Raw genomic sequence first — 20684 nt, 5'->3', positions numbered from 1 at the left:
ATAATTCCCTTTGCTCATAGGGTCAACCTCCTATCAGGCAGCGCTGTGTGAGAAGCAGAAAGCCTGTATGTTGCCTGGTGCTCTGATGACCATATCTGCATCCTCTGGAGGGAAGTCTCTCCACCCCACTTCCTCTTCTTTTCTGTGTTTAAGACATGGGCTCACTATGTAGCCTTAGTCAGCCTGGAACACAGACCACAGTGGCGGTGAACGCAGAGATCCTGCCTCTGCCTCCTGAGTGTTGGGATTAAATGCGTGCACCACCATGGCAGGCTTGGAGGAAACTTTCTAAATAAAAAGAATTGTGTGTATGAGTTCTCTTGTTTGTCTGTCCCTCGTGCGTGCCTGGTACCCATAAAGACCAAAAGAGGGCGTCAGATCCCCTCCAACTTGACCATGATAAACCTCTATGTAAGTGCTTGTAATGGAATCCGGGTCCTCTAGAAAAGCAGTAATTTCTTCTGATCCAAGGAAACTTTCTCAAAGTCCACTTTATTTGAATTCTCGATCAGGAACCGCAGTTCTTCTGGGTGCTAGGGAAATCACAAAAGTCTGGCCCACCTAAAAAAAAGTCCTTTAGACCCCAGCCTCAGGGCGTTTCCCAGGGAGTGACCTGTGTTGGCCTCTCAGCGGCATAAGTAAGAGTTCGTTTGACTGACAGGAGAGGCCGCTAATGCTAGCCCAAGGTAGTTCCTTTAGCTGCTGGGGGGCGTGGCGCCTCTGCTCCTAGTCTATCCAATCCGGAGCGCCGCAGGGCCGAAGGGCGGGGTCTGGAGCCCAGCAGCCAATAGGGAGAGCACAGCGGGAGCGGCGGGGGCGGCGCGGTCTCGGCTGGCGGCAGAAGCGGCCGCGGCGGGTCTGGGCAGGGCAGGGGAGCGCGGCTGGAGCGGAACGGGAAGGGGTCGCTGTCGCAGCCCGGCCGGGGCGGCGTGCTCAGTGGGACCCGAGGCGAGCGGCAGCCAAGGTGAGGGGTGCGCCGCGACGGTTGGGACACGGGTCGGTGGCCGCGCCTACCCCTGTCAGGCCGCGCCGGGGCCGAGCGCGCGGGGCCGCGCCGCTCGAAACTTCTAGTCCGCGCGCGAGGGGCCACGCGCCGGCGGGCGGAGCCCCGGAGGCCCAAAGGGCGGCCGGAGCGAGCGAGTCCCACGCGGACACACTCATGGGGCGCTTTGCAGACTGACTGCCTTCCATTTCCGTCCTTCCCATACTCGGTGTCCGCAGTGGCGAGAGCCAAGCCTGACCGGTGAGAGGCGAGACAGGAAAGGCTGCATGCTGTCCTTTTTGACTTTCATAGTTTCCGAGACTCAGTGGATGCGATCGTCAACTTTCTCTTACCTCCCGTGGGGCTCTAGAGCCGCGTTCTTCTCTTCCCTCAGATCCCCCAGGCTTGCGGGTCCCCCTCTGAGAAGGTCCGCTTTTCTTTTTGTTCCAGGAGTGGATCTAGAGGAGCTGGCTGGGGATCTCAAGGCCTTAGGGGTTAGACCTGGAAGTAGACACGCCCCAGGGGTGCTGCGTTCTTGTTGGGTCCTCAAGGGAAGATAGTTTTGGTCCGGGCTGTGTGCACCATTCCTGCCTCTCGTCGTCTTCCCCTGACCACAGCTGCCGTGAGGTTTAGTGATGAAGGGGAGTAGGTTGCTGACAGTCTCCAGGGCTACTCATTAGCGGTTTAGCAAAAACACTCCTGCACTGTCCTGATGTAAATCTATTTAATCCTGAGTTGTGGACGCGAGCTCACACCTTCCTACCCACTGCAGGTTTTCCATTTTGTTTAAGTTCTGGTCATGCGCCCCTGGGATTGTCAGCTTGGAGGCCCTGGCGAAGGGATCAGCCAGGTGAGCTGGGTTCAGCGTTAGCCTCTCTTTTCCGTCGCAGGGCGCTTGGCTTCACTTTTTCACAGAAGCCCTGAATGAGAGTCAGCATAGTTGGGACTCTCTTGACTTTCCTGGAACACTTTAGTCTGTACATTCACACTTAACTGTAGAGTTTGGCAATCTCCTTGGCGAAGCTTATGCTACTTGAGCCATGAGGCCACTACGCAAAAAAAAAAAAAAAACTTGTGTGAAATGAGTTTTCTTTCCCCTGCAGTTTGGAGGCTTTAAAGAAACTAACCATTGGGCTGATGGGTATTTATTACTCGGGAAAGTAACTGAGCACAGAGGAGAAGGTGACTGATTAGATCTGTTCTCTCTGGGCAGGATTTTTAAAGACCCATTGGACTAGAAATGGTATTTTAGTTCTTGCTGTTTGGGGAGCTAGAGTGTGTTACTTCTGACCATAATAATTAGTGTAAAAGTGTGTGTATGAAAGAAACACATCCAAGTTTCCATGTTGTCTGAGAGAGGTGACATTGGTTTTCCTTGGTCCTGAGTGCCAGTACAGATTTCTGATGGCCAGGCATTTCTAGGGGGAGCATAGGGGCATTTGCCCTTAGTTTTGAGGGTTTTGTTTGGTTTTGGACATGGGGTCTCACTGAGTAGACCAGGTTGGCTTGGACTTCACAGAGATCTGCCTGCCCCTGCCTCCTGAGTGCTGAGATTAAAGGTGTATTACACCATACCTGGCCTCCCTTCATCTTTATTCTTTTCTTTTACCTGAAAGCCCATGCTGATGCATTAAAGCCTGATTCTTAGGCTTCTTGGTTCTGAAAGGGGGGCATCACTTGATCTTTGCAGGATGTTATGGGATATCAAATAACAGTAGCAAAATTACTGTTATGGCGCCTTGTGAAGCATACTCCAGTGCTCTCTGGCCAGCCTCACCTGAAACCAACAGCTCAGCTGACTCTGGCCTGCCTTATCTACTATCCCATTGTACTTGACTTCCTGGAAGCCACCCTTTAGATTATGTAGGTAATAATCACGTTCACTTGAGCCGAAGTGCCTGCTCAGTTTTTTTCCAGTTGGGAACTCCAGCTGCATACCTGAAGGCAGCAGAGGAGGCAGGGCTTAGGTATCTAGTCGATTTGCATACTAGGGGCAGAGTCCCTTATGGCCTCTGCACACCCTCCTCATACCTGGAAAGGAAACCTGAGAGCACTGTCTAAATGGCCTGAACTTGTTCCCGATGGCTCTCAATGGTGGCAGGTGGTCTTTGGGATGGCTGTTTGGGGGTTCATTTCCCCCTTATTTTTAATATTCAGATGGCTGTGCTGTCTGCTCACTAGAGACCATCTTGGAGAGTGTTGGTCTTCTGGGCTGGGAGATGCTCGGTCTGTAAAGCACCTGAGGTTCAAACACAGGACCTGTGCTTGAATCCCCAGCAAACATCAGGTGGTGGTGGTGGCTCAGTGGCTAAGAGCAGCAGGATCCTGCAGAGGGTCTGGGTGTGAGTCATAGCACCCACATGGTACCAACAGCCAGCTGGAACTCTAGTCTCAGGAGGCCCTGTGGCCTCTGCTAACCTCTGAGGGCGCCAGGCATGTACACGGTGCACTTACATACATACAGGAAAACGGTCATAACATAAAATTAAGAAATCTTTTAAAAAATAAAGCGGACAGTCATCAAACTCTGGCCTGCACTTGCACACGCACACACACACAGAATAGTTCTCCCACTGTGCACTTGCCAGTAATTCTACTCTTTGGGAGGCTGAGGCAGGAAAATCTCTAGTCTGAGGCCAGCTTCGGACTGCCCAAAACACTCAAATCCTATTCATTTTCTCCTCTGAAAAAGGTTACAAAAAAACAAAAACAAGGGAACTAGAGATGGCTCACTGGTTAAGAGCAGTGGTTAGGCCTGGGTTCAGTTCCAGCACCCACATGGTAGCTCACAGCTGTCCCCACTCCAGACCCTGGGGAATCCCATCTACAGACACACATGATGTGCAGACACACATGTAGGCAGAGTGCCCATTCACATAAAATAAAAAATAAAGGTTAAAAACACCTACACATGGGGGAGGGAAGGGGACTTATGTGACTTTTGGGGGAGTGGGGAGCCTGAAAAAGGAAATCATTTGAAATGTAAATAAAAATATATCGAATAATAAAAAAAAAGATTAAAAAAACACCTAAACAAATAAGGTATTCATAGTCAGGACAGAAGGGTGTTTAGGGATTCAAATTCCAAAGGACAAACAGTCTTTCCGTGGACAAACATGTCTACAAGGACATTCCAGGATACTTATGATGCCAACAACTCATCCACTACCAAGGAAGCAGAACCTAATGGAAAAACCCCATGCTGGCATCCAGGAGCCCAAGTTCTGGACCCAGGATGGATGGATGTCTGTGGTCATGGACTCTTACACAAAGTAATGATCACACCTGACACCACTTTATCCCAACCCTGTCATTTAAATGTTTGTGTACAAAATAATGAGATTAAAAAATCTTTCGAAATGTGTCCTTCATGTATGTAAGTCAGCATTATTATTAGCTCCAGGATGACAAGGAAAATAGGATTACAGATTCTCTGAGGTGAGAGGCAGCTTAGGAAGGCCGTGCTCACCATGCAGCCACCAGGTCAGGAGGGGCTGCTTGGGGCTGGAGTGTCGCTTCTCACCCTGGATGCTGGCCCCGAGCTGTTTACATGAGTACTTCCTTTCCTAGGGTAGAGGAGTCTCACAGCTGTTCTCAGAATTTCAAAGATTAGCAATTTCTAAGCCTCTCTTACAAATAGGAAATCGGAGACCCTGAAATCTATGTGTCCTAGCCTCTTAGTGGCAGGCAGGCTACAAAGAGCCCTGAGCCCCATCCATCTCCCCTTAGGTATTCCAGGGAATGAAATTACATTAAAACCAAATGTAAGGGCTCGAGCCTGTAATGTCAGCACTTGAAGGGCTGAGGCAGGAAGATTGCCTTGATTCTGAGGCCAAGGACAGGCCACACCGTTCCAGATCAGGCCCTGCCTCAGTGTTCCAGCTGCCTTCTAAGACAGCTGCCGAGGACTGTCCGCTGAGTTCGCACTATGACTGCTGCTCTATTTCCTTGGCTAATCTAGTTCAGTGCCTGGATTTTAAAAAAATGTCTATTTTAAGATTGAAAGTTTTAAATGAGCTAGAGGCATAGCTTAGTAGTAGACAGCTTGTCTAGCATTTGCACATTAAGGGGAGGAAAGCTGGGGAGAAACAAGTAAAGGAAAAAAGGAACTTGAGTTCAGTCCCCAGAACCCACAGAGTAGAAGGAGAAAAATGATGAGAACTCACTCTTCTAGTTGTTCTCTGAGTGCCACACACACTAAATAAATGTAATAAAATATAGTATCCTTTTTAAAAGTACAAGTTCTTATTTTTTAAATGAAAATTAAAAATATGTGTGATGGTGCACACCTTCAATCCCAGCACTCAGGAGGCAGAGGCAGGTGGATTACTGAGTCTGAGGCTAGCCTGGTCTACAGAGTGAGTTCCAGAATAGCCAGGGCTATACAGAGAAACTCTGTGTGGTAGGGGAGGAGAATATCTGGATAGAGAGAAATGACTCAACAGGTAAAGGTGCTTGCTGCCAAGCCTGACAGACTGAGTTCCATCCCTGAGAGCCCTGTGGTGGGGAAGAAGGAAAGAGCTCCGCCAAGTTGTCCTCTACACACATACACACACACAAATCTGGTTGTGCAGAATAGTTAAGAGAACTATCTTTTGTTAAGATAGGGTCTCATTGCCGGGCGCTGGTGGCACACGCCTGTAATCCCAGCACTCTGGGAGGCAGAGGCAGGCAGATTTCTGAGTTCGAGGCCAGCCTGGTCTACAGAGTGAGTTCCAGGACAGCCAGGGCTAGACAGAGAAACCCTGTCTCAAAAACCAAATCCCCCCACCCCCCCAAAAAAAGATAGGGTCCCAAAGCTGACCTCAGACTAGAGATTTTCCTGCCTCAGCCTCCCAAAGGGTAGAATTACTGGCAAGTGCAGAGTGAGAGAACTATTCTGTGTGTGTATCTGTGTGTGTGCAAGTGCAGGCCAGAGTTTGATGACTGTCCGCTTTATTTTTTGTAAGATTTCTTTGTTTTTAAAGATTTATTTATTATATGTGAGGCACTCCAGAAGGGGGCATCAGATCTCATTACAGTTGGATGTGAGCCACCATGTGGTTGCTGGGATTTGAACTCAGTACCTTGGGAAGAGCAGTCAGTGTTCTTAACCGCTGAGCCGTTTTGTAAGATTTCTTAATTCTGTGTTATGACCGTTTGCCTGTATGTATGTAAGTGCACCGTGTACATGCCTGGTGCCCTCAGAGGTTAGCAGAGGCCGTAGGGCCTCCTGAGACTAGAGTTCCAGCTGGCGGTGGTACCATGTGGGTGCTATGACTCACACCCAGACCCTCTGCAGGATCCTGCTGCTCTTAGCCACTGAGCCACCACCACCACCTGATGTTTGCTGGGGATTCAAGCACAGGTCCTGTGTTTGAACCTCAGGTGCTTTACAGACGGAACATCTCCCAGCCCAGGAGGCCACCGTTCTCCAAGATGGTCTCTAGTGAACAGACGGCACAGCCATCTGAATATTAAAAATAAGGGGGAAATGAACCCCCAAGCAGCCATCCCAAAGACCACCTGCCACTGTTGAGAGCCATCGGGAACAAGTTCAGGCCCATTTAGACAGTGCTCTCAGGTTTCCTTTCAGGTGTGAGGAGGGTGTGCAGAGGCCATAAGGGACTCTGCCCCTACTATGCAAATCGACTAGATACCCAAGCCCTGCTGCCTTTGTAGGTATTAGTGGTTGTAAGCCACCCAGCTTGGGTGCTGGGAACTGGGAAGACCAGTGCAGGCTTTTAACTGCTAAACTATCTCTTCACCCTGGCTGTCCAGGAAGTCAGCGAGTTGAGTACTGGGATTAAAGGTGTGCCCTACCATGTCCAGCTCTTACTTTGTGTGTGTGTGTGTGTGTGTGTGTGTGTGTGTGTGTGTGAGAGAGAGAGAGAGAGAGAGAGAGAGAGAGAGAGAGAGAGAGAGAGAAAGAGAGATTTCCTGCAGGGGGATCTGAGAACAACTTTGGAGAACCTATAGTTAGTTGTCTGTGACTTCATGGGATTCAGGGATCAAATTTAGGTTGTCATGCTTGCATTGAGTACTTTTATGTTGAGCCATCTTTTTTTGTTTTTGTTTTTATTTTTGTTTTTTTGGTATAGAGTAGAGTTTATTTAGGGTGGAGGATGGGAGTTAATGGGGTAGTGGAGGCAGAGAGAGAGAGAGACACACAGAGGGGAAGAGGAGTGGAGGCTGGCCATGACCACATGGAGAGAGGGGGGAGGGGAGGAGAGCCCAAGAGGGGCGGAGAGGTGAGAGTGCCAAGAGGCAAGAGCAATGAGAGAGCTATGCTGAGCCATCTTAATAGTTCTGTTTTTTTTTTTTTTTTATATTTTATGTGTGAATGTTTTGCCTGAGTGTGTGTGTGTGTGTGTGTGTGTGTGTGTGTGTATTGCATGTGGCCAAGGAGGTCAGAAGAGCTTGTCCAATGCTCTAGAAATGGAATTGCAGACAGTTGTGAACTGCTGGGTGGGTAAAGTTGTGGGTGCTGGGAATTGAACCTGGGTCCTCTGAAAGAGCAGTAGGGTCTCTTAATCATTGAACCTGTCTCTCAGTCTCAGTAGTCCTTCCTGTTTAGAGAGAATGTAGCTGTCAGGCTTTGAACTCGTTGTCTTTCTGCCTTACTGTTTTTGAAGTTTAGATTATAGAGGTTTTACTTGGCACCTCTCTTTGGGCTGAGAACATTTGGAATATATCTTAATTGTCTGGGACATCGGTGGGCAAAGGGAAAAAAGGCATTGAAAGGGGAGCATTCTGCCTACTGTTTGTGTAGAGATCTAGTGCCTGCTTCAGTCACAGCTTTAGGATTCCAAGGTAAGGTAGGTCCTGTGCTCTATAGAAGCAGCTGGGGCAGAACGGGCGGTGGAAGTTACTGTCTCACAGTGGCAGTGCCAGATAGAAGTGAGTCCATGTGCAGAGAGACACAGAGGAGGGCTGGTTTGGCTGCTCTTAGCATGCTGCAGAACTTAACTCCAGGGAGATAGCCTTTGTCACAAGTGAGTTTCAGAGTCATCAAGAATGTGGTGGTAGCCGGGTGATGGTGGCACACACCTTTAATGTCGGTACCTGGGAGATAGAAACCAGCTGATTATTCTAAGAAAACCCTGTCTCGAAAAACCAAGGGAAAAAAAAAAGGAGGGTGCAGGTGGTGTGTGTTAGCAAGTGGGGCTATGGAGGAGAGGGGAGGGGAGACCTGTGGGCAGCTTCAGAATATGATGAGCTTCTTTGTTTTGTTTTGTTTTTCGAGACAGGGTTTCTCTGATTAGCCCTGGCTGTCCTGGAACTCTGTAGACCAGGCTGGCCTTGAACTCAGAAATTCGCCTGCCTCTGCCTCCCAGAGTGCTGGGATTACAGGCGTGCGCCACCACCGCTCGGCTTTTTTTTTTTTTTTTTTTAAATAACTATTTATTTCATGTACATTGTCTTCAGACATACCAGAAGAGGGCATCAGATAATTGTGATCCACCATGTGGTTATTGCTGGGATTTGAACTCATGACCTCTGGAAGAGCAGTTGGTGTTCTTAGCCACTGAGCCATCTCATCAGCCCTTATGATGAGCTTCTTATAGGCCAAGGTTGTAGTCTAGACTTTCCTCTGGAGAATGAATTCAGTGGGGAACATTGCAGGGTATGAGCAGGACAATTTGGCAGGAGTAAGAGGTCAGTTGCAAAGTCAAGGATGGGAGAGGTAAGATCTGGTTGCTCCTTTTCACAAAAATCACCAGTGTTCACTGAGGCTTGAAGATTGCTGTGGGCTGTTCATAGGAAGCAGTAGCTTAATTTTGCAAGAAAGGGGCTCCCAGGGAAGGCTGGCTTCAGTCATTGCTTCAGCTCCATTGTCTAGAAGTTTACTTATGCTATGGGTGGGGTGGTGGTGGGGGTGGGGTATTGTCATATAGCCTGTGTCCTGTTTTTGTTTTGTTTGGCTTATCCTCACAAGTCTGTAAGGCTAGTAGGCTAGTTCTGCAGATGAGAAAAGGCAATGCTGCAACAACAGTCCAGAGTCAGCAGCATGGGTTTGGAGCCAGACAGCCCTGGGGTTGGTCCCAGGTGTACCATCTGGCGACTGCGTATTCACGCCTGGTCCCGTGGGGCAGCATTTCTAACACTAGGTGTCTTATTTATTTATTTATTTATTTATTTATTTATTTTTTATTTTATGTACATAGGTGTTTTTGCCTGCATGTATGCCTGTGTGAAGGTGTTGGATCCCCTGCAATTAGAGTTACAAACAATTGTGAGCTGCCATGTTGGTGCTGATAACTGGATCAGGACCCTCTGGAAGAGCAGCCAGTGTTCTGTAGCTGAGCGTCTCTCCAGCCAGAGACTAGGCATCTTATTTTGAACTGCTGTAAAGGTGCTCTAGGCATCTGCTTCTAAAGAACAAAAATCTTAGTTCTCAAAGTTGTGGAGTCTGAAAGGTAGAGGTGAGGCTGCAGTAGTGCTGGGCTGTCTTCTGGGTTACAGATCCAACTGGTTACAATCTTACACAGCTGAGAGAGTTACCCTTTAAGAAAGAGTTACTCCTCTTAAGGAGCTCCCTGAGTTCCTTAAGAAAGGGCACTAACCTCAATCTTTAGGGCTTCAACCCATGGCTTAATTACCTTCCAGAGGCCCTACCTCCTAATATGATATTAATGCTAGTATTTGATGAGCATGGGAATTTGGAGTGGGTCCCTTTGTCTGGATTGTGGCAGGTGTGCAGTCCGGAGCTCAGTCCATAGTACTTAGTCGTTTTGTTTCACACAGCATGCTAATTAGCTGAACTTGTAAATTAAGCAAAACCATAAAATACTCGTACTGGTTTTATTTTATCCATCTCTTTCAAAAGTCTTTCACAAATATATTCTTTCCTTAGCCACAGTACTTGTTAGGACTCAGGGTCACAGGGATGCTATCAGGGATCACCAGTTTGGGTGAGGCTTCAAGCCCTTTGTGGAATCTTATGACTCTGGTCAGACAAATGTCCTCTTTTTGCACCTCTCTGGGGCTTAATTTACCCCTCTCTCCTTTGTGGGGATGAGACTAAGAATCTGTGCATCCTAGCTGTGTGTGCAGGGAGGCACATGCCTTTGATCCCAGCACTTGGGAGGCAGAGGCAGCCTGGTCTACAGAGGGAGTTTCAGGGTAGCTAGGGCTATACACAAAAAAGCTGTCTTGAAACAATAAACAAAAGAATAGGCACATCCTGCCCATGCATGAGGGAAGCCATGCCCTGGCTCTGTTCTTGGCTTAATGTGCTTATGCCAGCCTGTCTTAGTGGTTAAGGAGATGTTGCTGTGACTGCACCTAGTGCTCAGAGAGGGAAAGGAGGATGTGATGGAGGAATGTCGCATTGATGATGGCAGAAGACTTGAGAGAATAAAGGATCAAGCTGTGTGCACAGGGATCCAGGGGGAAGTAGGGTTAAACTCATACAGAGCTTGAACTGTAGAGTTAGGGGGTTTTTGGATCTACACCCTTACCCTTTCACTTTCAGTGTTAATTTTTAAGTTCTAATTGGCGTTATAATTCAGGTTTGTGTGTATTGCTATAACTTGGCTGTGCAGTATTTACAGTTGACCATGGTCTTTTCTGTAGTTTTCATAACAGCTGTGTTGGTTTCCTTTGTTCATGGTTCAGAAGAAAGAAAAAAAAGGTAGCATTGGAAGTGTCAGAGGCTTTCCAGAGGTCACTGGTGGAGACCCCACGTGAGGGGTAGACGGGCATAGGGCCTGCAGCATAGTCTGTGGTGTCTAGAATCAGCTGTGGCTGGTTTTCTAAGTTGTCTCTTGAATGAAATTAAATTTTATTATTTTAAAATGATGCTCAAATTGTAGTTTGTGAACATTTTCATACTTCAAACTATGTTTGTGTTTCATTATATCAAATTGCGCTGTCTCTAGCTGAGTGTGCCAAGATCGTGAATTGTGGTCAAGCTCTTCCCACGCAGACCTTCAAGCCCGCTATTAGTGGATTTTATAGCTCACTGATTTGCTGAAGCTGGCTTGCCTGGGCACCAGTTAGTTTGAATGTGATGGTGTTTTTAATTAATCACCTGTAACCTCTGTACCAGCAAATATATTATCAGATAAGGAGGCTGGTCATGTGCCATGGGAAGATTGGCATGGCTGGTAGCGGAGCCAGTGGTCATGGGGTACACTGTGTTCTGGATTTTCCAAGGGAGCACAGACATTTACATTTCTGCTCATTGAGGTCTTTTGGATTTGGTTTTTTCAAGACAGGGTTTCTCTATATAGCTCTGGCTGTCCTGGAACTCACTCTGTAGATCAGGCTGGTCTCGAAATCAGAAATCCGCCTGCCTCTGCCTCCCAGAGTGCTGGGATTACAGGCATGTGCCACCACCGCTTGGCTCATTGAGGTCTTATAACCAGTTGGTGTTGACTCTGCTTTGTCCAGGAGTAATCAAGGTCACAGAAATGACCTTCAGAGGGTTGCTGTCCGAGTTGACCCTGAAGCCCATACCAATGTCCCTTTATCTTGCTGCCTTGAGAAAGTAGATTGAGTCACTTGCTCTTAATTGCCGAAAAAGATCTTTAAATTTCCTTTTCCTTTTCTGTTTCTGAGGAACATACAATTGGGCAAATTATGTGTCTCTTGTTTAAGGTAGAAGCGGTGTTCCCAGTTATGAACATTTGCAGTATGTAGAGCAAGGGAGTTTATACGGGTTGGAAGGGAGCTGGCAAGAGCTGCCAGGCTGGAGTGTGGTCAGACGGTCTAGGTCACCCTCATGCTTCTCCTCCAGTCGATGAGGTCAGAGGGTGGAGGAGCAGGGTTCTCAGTTCCAGAGGCCTGGTGGGTCACTCCGTCTTCCAAGTGTCCTTGAAGAGGCAGCTGAGTGGGAATTCACTTTGTTGCCGGTGACATTTAGTGAAGATTGTTAGGGTAGGTACCTGAGAGCAGATATTCTGATTGTTTGCTTTGTTTTCTAGACACAGGGTTTCACCACATAGCCCTGGTTGGCCTCAGATCCTGTTGCTTAGCTCCCAAATGCCGGGGTGGCCGGCCTGTACCATCACCCCTTCCTTGCTCAGATATTTGGGTTTTGTGCCTGTGCTAATTCCCATTTTATTCCATAAGACTTAATATTTAAAATTATATTTTCCCACCCAAATGTGCTTTGTGCTTGTTTGTGTACATGGGGGCGCACACACACACACACACACACACATGTCTGTGAGTGCCATGTAGATCAGAGGGCCACTTGCAGAAATAGTTTTTATTGTTTGTTTGTTTATTACATGTGGGTCCTGGGTCTCAAATTTCTGTTTTCAGGCTTGGAAACAAGTGATCTTACCTGCTAATCCACCTAGAATCTTGGGAATGAGTGCCCTTACCTGCTGAACCATCTAGAATGTAGAATTTAAATGGTCCATGCCTTTTTGGGGGGTGGGGGACTTTCTTCCCTGTGTCTGATCTGAATGTCCTTATCCTGTGTTTCTGTTGAAGTTCTTGCTTCCTTTCCAGGTGTTGGTCAGCCTAGCTTGTGCATGCCGGGCAGGCACTGCCAGGTGGAGCTGCGTCCACTCCCCAGCCCCTTAAGTGATTCCAGGGTTGCTGTGGTGACTGTATGAGCTTGACACATGGCTTGGTGCTGGGCATTTTAGGTTTTTCCCACTGTTTCTCTAATTAGATAAATTTGTACTTGTGTTTTCTCCTCTCCTTCCCCCCTCCTTCCCCTCCTCTCTCCCTTCCTCTCCTTTCCTCTCTCCTCTGCCCTCCCTTCCCCTCCCCCTTTGAGGAGAAATTCCCACAAATGGCTTTAAAGCTTGAACAATTTAGAGAATTTTGAAACTTGTTTGAATTCTTGCTAAGTCTGTTTTCTAGTATTTTAGATAATAGAAAACTCTGGGGAATTTTTCCTAAACGGTGTCTTGGTCTTTGGAACTTGGTCTTTGGTCAGTATCCATTAGATAAACTCTCCTGAGGCTGTCTTGAGTCCATCCCCTTCCTAACCTGAGTGGATGCTCCTTGCAGGGATGCTTCCCTTAGAGAAAGAACAAGTCCTTACTCCGCATGGATAGAGCTTCTGCAGAGCATGCACAGGCCTGGAATTCAGTTCCCAGCACCTTGGGGCAGGTGTATAGAGGGATGGATGAGAGGGGTGGTGTTGGGGGGGGGGGAGAGGGAGGGAGGGAGGGGGAGAGAGAGAGAGAGAGAGAGAGAGAGAGCGAGCGAGAGAGCGAGAGAGCGCTATCCTGCTTCCCCTTCTACTTGTTACTAGTGACTTGGGCAAGTGGTCCTCTTCCCCAAGGCTGTAAATTGACAGACTGCTCAGAACCACAGTAGCTGACAGGGTTTGTCCTGGTTTGCTCTCCACATTTGCAGGGTGTAAATTGGGAAGGACTATGTAAGGCTCTTGGCATTGGGACCATTCAGAGATCATGACAGCCTGGGGTCAAGTGATCTTTGGACTTTGCCTCAGTGGGTTGGGGTGCTGTTTTCACAGAATCTTCAGCTTCTCTTTATGGCTATTACAGACAGGCACTCTACTGTTGTTAAATAATTCATTCTGTCCCTTCCCATTGACTGGCTAACCGGTTCACCCTTTTCTGCCCTATAGAAGTCTATGCAGAGCCTGTTTTCTTGCTTGCTCATTTCTCAGGGTTTACAAAGGACAAGGTGTGTGTGTGTGTGTGTGTGTGTGTAGGCTTATGAATGGATAGGATGGTGTCTGGTGGTTCAGGGGTCATGGCCAGGCTAGCCCACTTCTGCTCTTACTTTGTACAGATGCTGTGTCTCCCCCACATCTGTCCCTTCCTAGAAGCTGTTTCCTTTTCATTTATCTTGCCTCACCATGGGCAAAACTCTGATTCTTAGTTCCTCTTCTAAGAAAAGCTGGTTCACAGCTGAACCAAAGCAGAAGACTTTACTCCATATGGAGGTAGAAATAAGAGGAAACCATCTCAGACAGCACAGGAGCATAAGAGGCATTTTGTTCCCTGGCACAAGCTGGTTTTAGTGCCAGCACTCTGGGGTTAGGCTGGCTGTTGGCTTTGCTAGGCACTGGAAGCTTCCTGCTTCCCTTCCCACCCCTGTTTATTCTGTCAATAAGACCAAATTTTAGAGTAATGGTTGGCTGTGTACTTGGCAGCCTGTGTTTTTATCACAAGTGTGGAAATTGTACTTTGGCTTTATTTCTGCAGATGCCTAAACATGTCTGAGTCATTGTTGCCTTAGCAACTGGCTGAACTTTGCTTGTGTGTGGCAAAAGCTCCTGCAGGAGCTGGGTGGGAGATTTTCAGCTAGACTAGATGGCCAGTGCCAGGCCCCACTGGTGCTCCCTGTGCCTCTCCACACAGTTCATCTTATTTCCTTGAGAAAGCCCTGTTCAGACAGCTGTCCCAGCTCAGCAGGGTGGCATGGCGTGGGACAGGGCTGACCCAGTCCTCAGTAGCTCCTAACCCAGGCTTTGCTCGGCACTGTAGCCCAGCTGCTGCTGTCCCATGAAGTTGCTGTGTTTCTTACACCTGGGCCTAAAGGGTGGATCTGCAAAGAAACAGGCCTTATGGAGGGCCGGCAGTGCACCTGACTGTGTGGTAGGGACACGAGGATGCTGAAGCAGGAGTCCACCCTGTGGAGGCGCCGTGATGGTAGCCTTTGTATCTTGTCTTTAAAAGATTTTTTTTTTTTTGCATTTATTTGTTTGTGCATGTGTGTGGGTGAAGGTGTGCCATGGCTCACATGTGGAGGTGACAGGGCAGGCAGCCTGCAGGAGTTAGTCCTTGCTAGGGTCTAACTCAAGGCATCAGCAAGTACCTTTCTTTACCTGCTGAGCCCACTTACTGGCAGCTTTCATTATCTTGAAGATCTTCTTGCTTTTGTAAGTGTAGCTCTGAAGTTGCTTGGTGGGAGCAGGAGCTGAGAGCTGTTTATCCCCCTCCTCTTTTTTTTTTTTTTTTTTTTTTTAAGATTTATTTATTACATGTGAGTACACTGTAGCTGTCTTCAGACACTCCAGAAGAGGGAGTCAGATCTCATTACGGATGGTTGTGAGACACCATGTGGCTGCTGGGATTTGAACTCAGGACCTTCAGAAGAGCAGTTGGTGCTCTTAACCGCTGAGCCATCTCTCCAGCCCTTATCTCCTCTCTTAAGCTCAGCAAACCCAGCCCACCTTCCCTGAAGTACTTCTTGTGTTCATTTCCAGAATGGCTGTTTTGGACCTGAGCTGCTCTGTCTTCTACTTCTGCTGGGAACATCCAGGTTCATGACATTTAGAAATAATTTAAAATACATGTGTTGTATCTTCTGAGCGTAGAGGGACTTCTTATAGCCCTGCCTTCCAAAGCGTCATGCTTGTTGTGTGACTGGCTGCAGAATGTCAGCTTAGCTGGCTGGGGACTGGAGGGCCTCCCTCTTGGGAATAGAGTCTGCACATTGCCAGTCGCGTTGACAAAAGCTGCAAACCTTACTCTCCGCTTGCTCTGCACGGGGCTGCTGGAGGCCATGTTTTCAAGAAGAAAATAGCTGGCTCTGAGTGTGGGTCTTGCTATCGAGGAGTGCTTTAGGTGTAGGGCTGTGTGGTGCCTCCTTAGGATGCTTGGCTCTTAGATTGCTCTGACTTCACCTTGGCTCTGCTATTTGTTCTGGGATCTACTTTTTACTTGTATATTGTATTTCTTTCTCTCTCTCTCTCTCTCTCTCTCTCTCTCTGTGTGTGTGTGTGTGAATTTGCATAGCATTTGTTCAAGTGCCCAAGGAGGCCAGAAGAGGGTTGCAGGCCTCCTGGAACTGGAGTAAGAGGCAGTTGTGAGCTGCATGATTGTGGATGATGCACATTAAACCCAGGTCCTCTCCAAGACCTGGGTAAGCTCTCTTTAACAGCTAACCACCTCTCCCCATTTCACCTTTAAAAGTGGGACTGTTGTATGATTGAGTAAACAACTATTGCACCATATCTCATGTACCACTGCCTCCATGTGATTCCACAGTGGAGCACACAGGTGGAAGGACGTTTCCTGACTCTTGGGAATGATGTTCTGACTCAGTACTGTAATGGTTCTGTAGTGGTCCTGGCTCCCAGTGGCCAGGTGACTACCAAGGGTTTGGTCCCTCAGGACTGTGCGCACACTTACAGATTGTATCAGGTGTGTCCAACCCTGACTGTAGGCTGTTTGTGGCATTTGGGTGAGGCTAACTGAATAATGTAGCCCAACACACAATTATATATTTAAAGTATTATGAATTTAAATAAATAAACATGGCAGCTTCATGGTAGTTTCTGCCCTTCAGAGGCTGTGTGACCTGCAAAAGAAACAAAGAGGCAGCACTCTTTCGCTCAAATGGAGCTTGCTATCCTCTGGCCTGTCCCTTCTGTCCAGTGAAGGATGAATCTGTGAGGTTGAAGTGATACCTTACAACTGCCGACAAAATGACACAACTCAAGCCAAGTTAAAGTATATAAAGGCAAGTTTATTGGGAAGTCGTTCTTGGGCAATGCAGTAGTTTGAATATGCTTGTCCCATGGGAAATGGCACTCTTAGGAGGTGTGGCCTTGGTGGAATAGGTGTTGTCTTGTTGAAGGAAGTGTGCACTGGGTTGGTGGGCTTTAAGATTTGTTCCGCTCCAGCTCCACCAGTGCGGGAGAGTGTTGCCTCTTGGTTGCCTCTAGATCAAGATGTAGAACTCTTAGTCCTTCTCTAGCACCATGTCTGCCTGGATGCTTCATGCTTCCCACTGTGATCATGAACTAAACCTCTGAGACTATAAGCCAGCCCCAATGAAATGTTTGCCTTTATAAGAGTTGCTCCGGTCATGGTGTCTCTTCAAAGCAGTAGAACCTTAACTAAGACAGGAGGGTTCAGTAGGTCCAAGAAATGGAGCCAGGGAAGTTGTCTTGGGGAGGGAGACAGAGGGGAGAGGGATGAGAAAAAAAGAGTGTGAGTACAAAGGGAAAGAAAAAATGTAGGGGAGAGGGAGAGGGATGTGGAGAGCAAGAGGTCTGAAGGAGGTTGTGCCATGTCCTGTGACAGGGAGGGACTGAGGGACAATGGGAGAACCTGGAGGCCAGGTCCACTTTGGTGTGTAAAATATGTACCACGGCTGGCTGGCTGTCCCAGATCTGAATCCCAACATGCAGTTTGTTCATGAACCATGTGATTTACCTCTTAAGCTAGCTGTATTTTTGTTTAATTCAGTGAGTGCCCTTAAAGCTTTGAGAAGTGTCATTTGCAAAGTCATTAACTGTACCACAGCCCTTTCCACTGACGCTGGGTCTGTGGGTTCCTACCTACTATGGAGGGTGGCACAGTGCCCGGGACTGGCTACCTTGAATCCCCTTCCTCGCTGTTCATGAAGTGAGAAACCTGTCTACCTGTAAGCTAAGATCAGGCAAGGTTTCTGCCAACCTGGCGAGGGATTCAACCTCTCCTAAAACCCAGTGGTGTCCAAACCCCACATTCGCAGGTTGGACCATTGAAGGTTCTTGTTTTCTCCCGTTCTTCCTAAGGGATCTCCGTGAACTAGAGTGGTCCTCATGTTTCAGGCTCCCGAGTGCTGTGCTGGACAGGTGTGACCATCACACTGTCCCTGACTTGCCTTTCACTGTTGTATGTTTCACTGTTCATTCACTGATGTCACAGTCATTTTCGTGTCAGTGTTTGCTGAGGCTGATGTGCCAGATCCCCTACTTTTCTTTGTCCAGTGTGTTCATTCTCAGGACAGGTGGAGAAGCTGAACTTAGGTCAAGTGCCAAGCCTCCTCCCTGGCAGTGTGGCAGGCACATGCTTGAGATGTGAGTACTATTGTGGAACTCGGGAGCCAGACCTGAGGACGAGCCAGGAATACCAGCAAGTGTGCACTGCACTGCCAGTTTTGTTGTAATGAGTTGTCATATCAAAGGGAGAATGTGTGAGCCATGATCCAGTCCTCCGTGAGGTGGACCTCAACACTTGATGATGCACGCACACCCATTTGCTGTTTACCAACTCGAGTAGTCTTTTCTTGTCCTCATGCAGTCCTTGTGGATGATGTATCAGTCCTTTCTTGGCTGCAGGGCTTTGGGCACACACGGGCTTTTCTCCAGGGCTGTTTTCTTGTTGTGACTGGGTAACTTTCTGAAAGCTGTTTTTAAAATCCTCTCTCCTCTGTGGAGGATGGAAGGGGGGGAACAGTGTTTGCAACCATGACTCAGCCCCTCATAGAACAGTCATTCTGACTGGAAGTTTGCAAGCAGTCATCCTGCTGGCATCGCAGCTGCGAGTTCTTTAAATATTTGCATTTTATCACTGCTCAGCTCTTGCCTTCTGTAGGGGAGGGAAGTCTCTGTCCTCCAGTCCACGTGACCATCTTTGATGCTGCCTTTCCAGGAGGAAATGGGGGATGAAGATAGAGTAGTTACCTAGGTGAGCTTGCAAGGTGTGAGCCTTGCATTTCTGACCAGGGGTCCTGGAAAGCGGCCATAAACTGAGTCCTCCCTAGTGTGGAATGACAGCGGATTCTTCAGTGTGCCTTGGAAGGGTTCTGTGTAAATGAAAGTGGAAACCAGTGGTTTGTTTTTCCTCTCTTCCTCCTTTTCTTTCATTTCTTCCTCTCCCTTCTTCCCTTCCCTCCCTTCTTCTCTCCCCTCCCTTCCCTTTCCCTCCCCCCCTTTCTTGAAATCCAAGTTGGAGCAGAGTGTAGGGGCAGAGCGTTAGGGTCTGGGTAGTACTTAGAGTGCTGCTCAGAGTCACCAAAGTATTTTATAAACATGCCCAGAGGCTGCTGCATCACTGGTAAACTTGTCTTTTCATAATGATGTTTGTGACTCTTAAGAAAAAAAAATCGCAGTAATTCCAGTTTTGAATAAGTAGAGCCAACTGGGCATGGTGGTGCGGGTCTTTAATCCTAGCTCTCAGGAGGCAGAAGTAGGTGGAGCTCTGGTCTGCAAAGGGAGTTCCAGGACAGTCAGGGCTGTTACAGAAATACAGTCTTGAAAATCCAGAAAAGAAAAAAGAGAAAGAAAGAGAGAGAGAGAGAGAGAGAGAGAGAGAGAGAGAGAGAGAGAAAGCAAGCAAGCCCTTTTGGCAGTGGCAGGAGAACAAGTAGTGTTATTTTTGTTGTTGTTGCTTGTTTTGTTGAGATTGGTCTCACTTAATTCAGAGTAGCCTGGAACTTTTTTGTGTAGCTGAGGATGACCCTGAACTCCCCCCCCCCTCCTTCTCTTCCTCCTCTTGTAGCTCCCAAGTGCTGGGATTACAGGTGTGTGGCACCAAGCCTGGCTCAAGAGCTGGCTTTTGAAGAGTGTTGTTATTTGACAGTATAAAAAGTTAGTGCTTTGTGTTGTTTTCCCACAGATTTCAAACCCTGAGTTATAATAATGGGCGGATGGTGCTCTGCTGCCTTTTGAGTGGAGAGCTTGATAACATTTGACATGTGTAGACACTGTTGCCATTCCCACAAGTCAGCAACTCTCCTCTGCCATTTTGTAGCCCTCACTTATCCCTTCCCTCCTCCACCTCCAGGTAGGAAGCCATTGCCCTGTCTGCTTGCCTAAAAATGCAGAACCTTAGGACCAGAGGGAGGGGATGTTTGCAGGTTTGTGCATCTTGGTTTAAGATTCGGATGTAAAAGCTTTGCTTAATTCAGGGTCACAAACATTTTGTCCAGGTCTTACAGATCTGGGTCTTACAGCTGGGCTGTGATCCATTTGAGCCACTTGTGTTTGTCGGGGGAGATGTATAGAAGGCCCTGTGCTCCCTGAAACAACAGTGTACTGCCTGGTTTTGTGTGTCAACTTGACACAGGCTGGAGTTATCACAGAGAAAGGAGTTTCAGTTGGGGAAGTGCCTCCATGAGATCCAACTGTAGGGCATTTTCTCAATTAGTGATCAAGGGGGAGGGCCCCTGTGGATGGTGCCATCTCTGGGCTGGTATTCTTGGGTTCTATAAGAGAGAAGGCTGAGCAAGCCAGGGGAAGCAAGCCAGTAAGAAACATCCCTCCATGGCCTGTGCATCAGCTCCTGCTTCCTGACCTGCTTGAGTTCCAGTCCTGACTTCCTTTTGTGATGAACAGCAATGCAGAAGTGTAAGCTGAATAAACCCTTTCCTCCCCAACTTGCTTCTTGGTCATGATGTTTGTGCAGGAATAGAAACCCTGACTAAGACAAACAGCTAGTTGTTTCAGGACTATTTTCTAAAGTATTCTCCAAATTTTAAGGGAAAATTTTCTCATTGGTCTGAAACTTGTGGTTCTGGGCACTTAGGTGTCTTCATGTCCTTGACTGCTTTTTATTCTCTGTGCTTCATTTAACATCTTTAGCCCCTGATGGCAGGGCCCTGTCATAGTGCAGCAGGTTAGAAGGGGAGGGGATGCTTGACCAGACAGATGTACTTGGGTGTTCTCCTTACTCAGATTTGCACAGAGCCCTGGACACGGGGCTTCATGGACATCCTTGGTGGTGGCTTCTGGGCAGTGTCTTGTTTCCAGAGGTGACTGTGGATCTGCCAGCACAGAGAAGTGCCTGGGTAGGTGAGATGTCAGGCACCTAGGCTGGGGATGTGGCTGTGTGGAGGCCACCTCTCGAAGTGGGGCCCAACAGTGGGGTGACCTGCCTGTTGAGTGAGTGGCCCTGGCTCCTCCATGCTCCGACTACTCTTGGCCAGCTAGACGACTGTGTAAGGAGCTGTGTTTGTTCTTAGTCACAGAGAGGCTCTGGGCAGTCTAGGCTTGCCATTCCCAGGAAGTGGAATGTTTGGTCTACTTTGGGCCTCGGTGGGATGCTGTGGTCCTTTCAATGCCACC

General features: G+C 48.1%; 1 protein-coding gene across 2 annotated transcripts in view; it reads left to right on the top strand.

Moving 5' to 3' along the window:
* Positions 1 to 823: 823 nt before the first annotated feature.
* Positions 824 to 20684, top strand: part of Pacsin2 (protein kinase C and casein kinase substrate in neurons 2) — a 91473-nt gene continuing 71612 nt past the window's right edge. For both annotated transcript variants that reach the window (XM_052160155.1, XM_052160153.1), the window contains exon 1: positions 824 to 964. The gene's annotated coding sequence lies outside the window, so the exon portion shown is untranslated. The remainder of the gene's footprint in view (positions 965 to 20684) is intronic.

This window comes from Apodemus sylvaticus, chromosome 17 (genome assembly GCF_947179515.1).
Source record: "Apodemus sylvaticus chromosome 17, mApoSyl1.1, whole genome shotgun sequence".
Lineage (NCBI taxonomy): Eukaryota > Metazoa > Chordata > Mammalia > Rodentia > Muridae > Apodemus > Apodemus sylvaticus.
The sequence above is the reverse complement of the archived record's forward strand: the minus strand, read 5'-3'. Positions and strand labels throughout refer to the sequence as shown.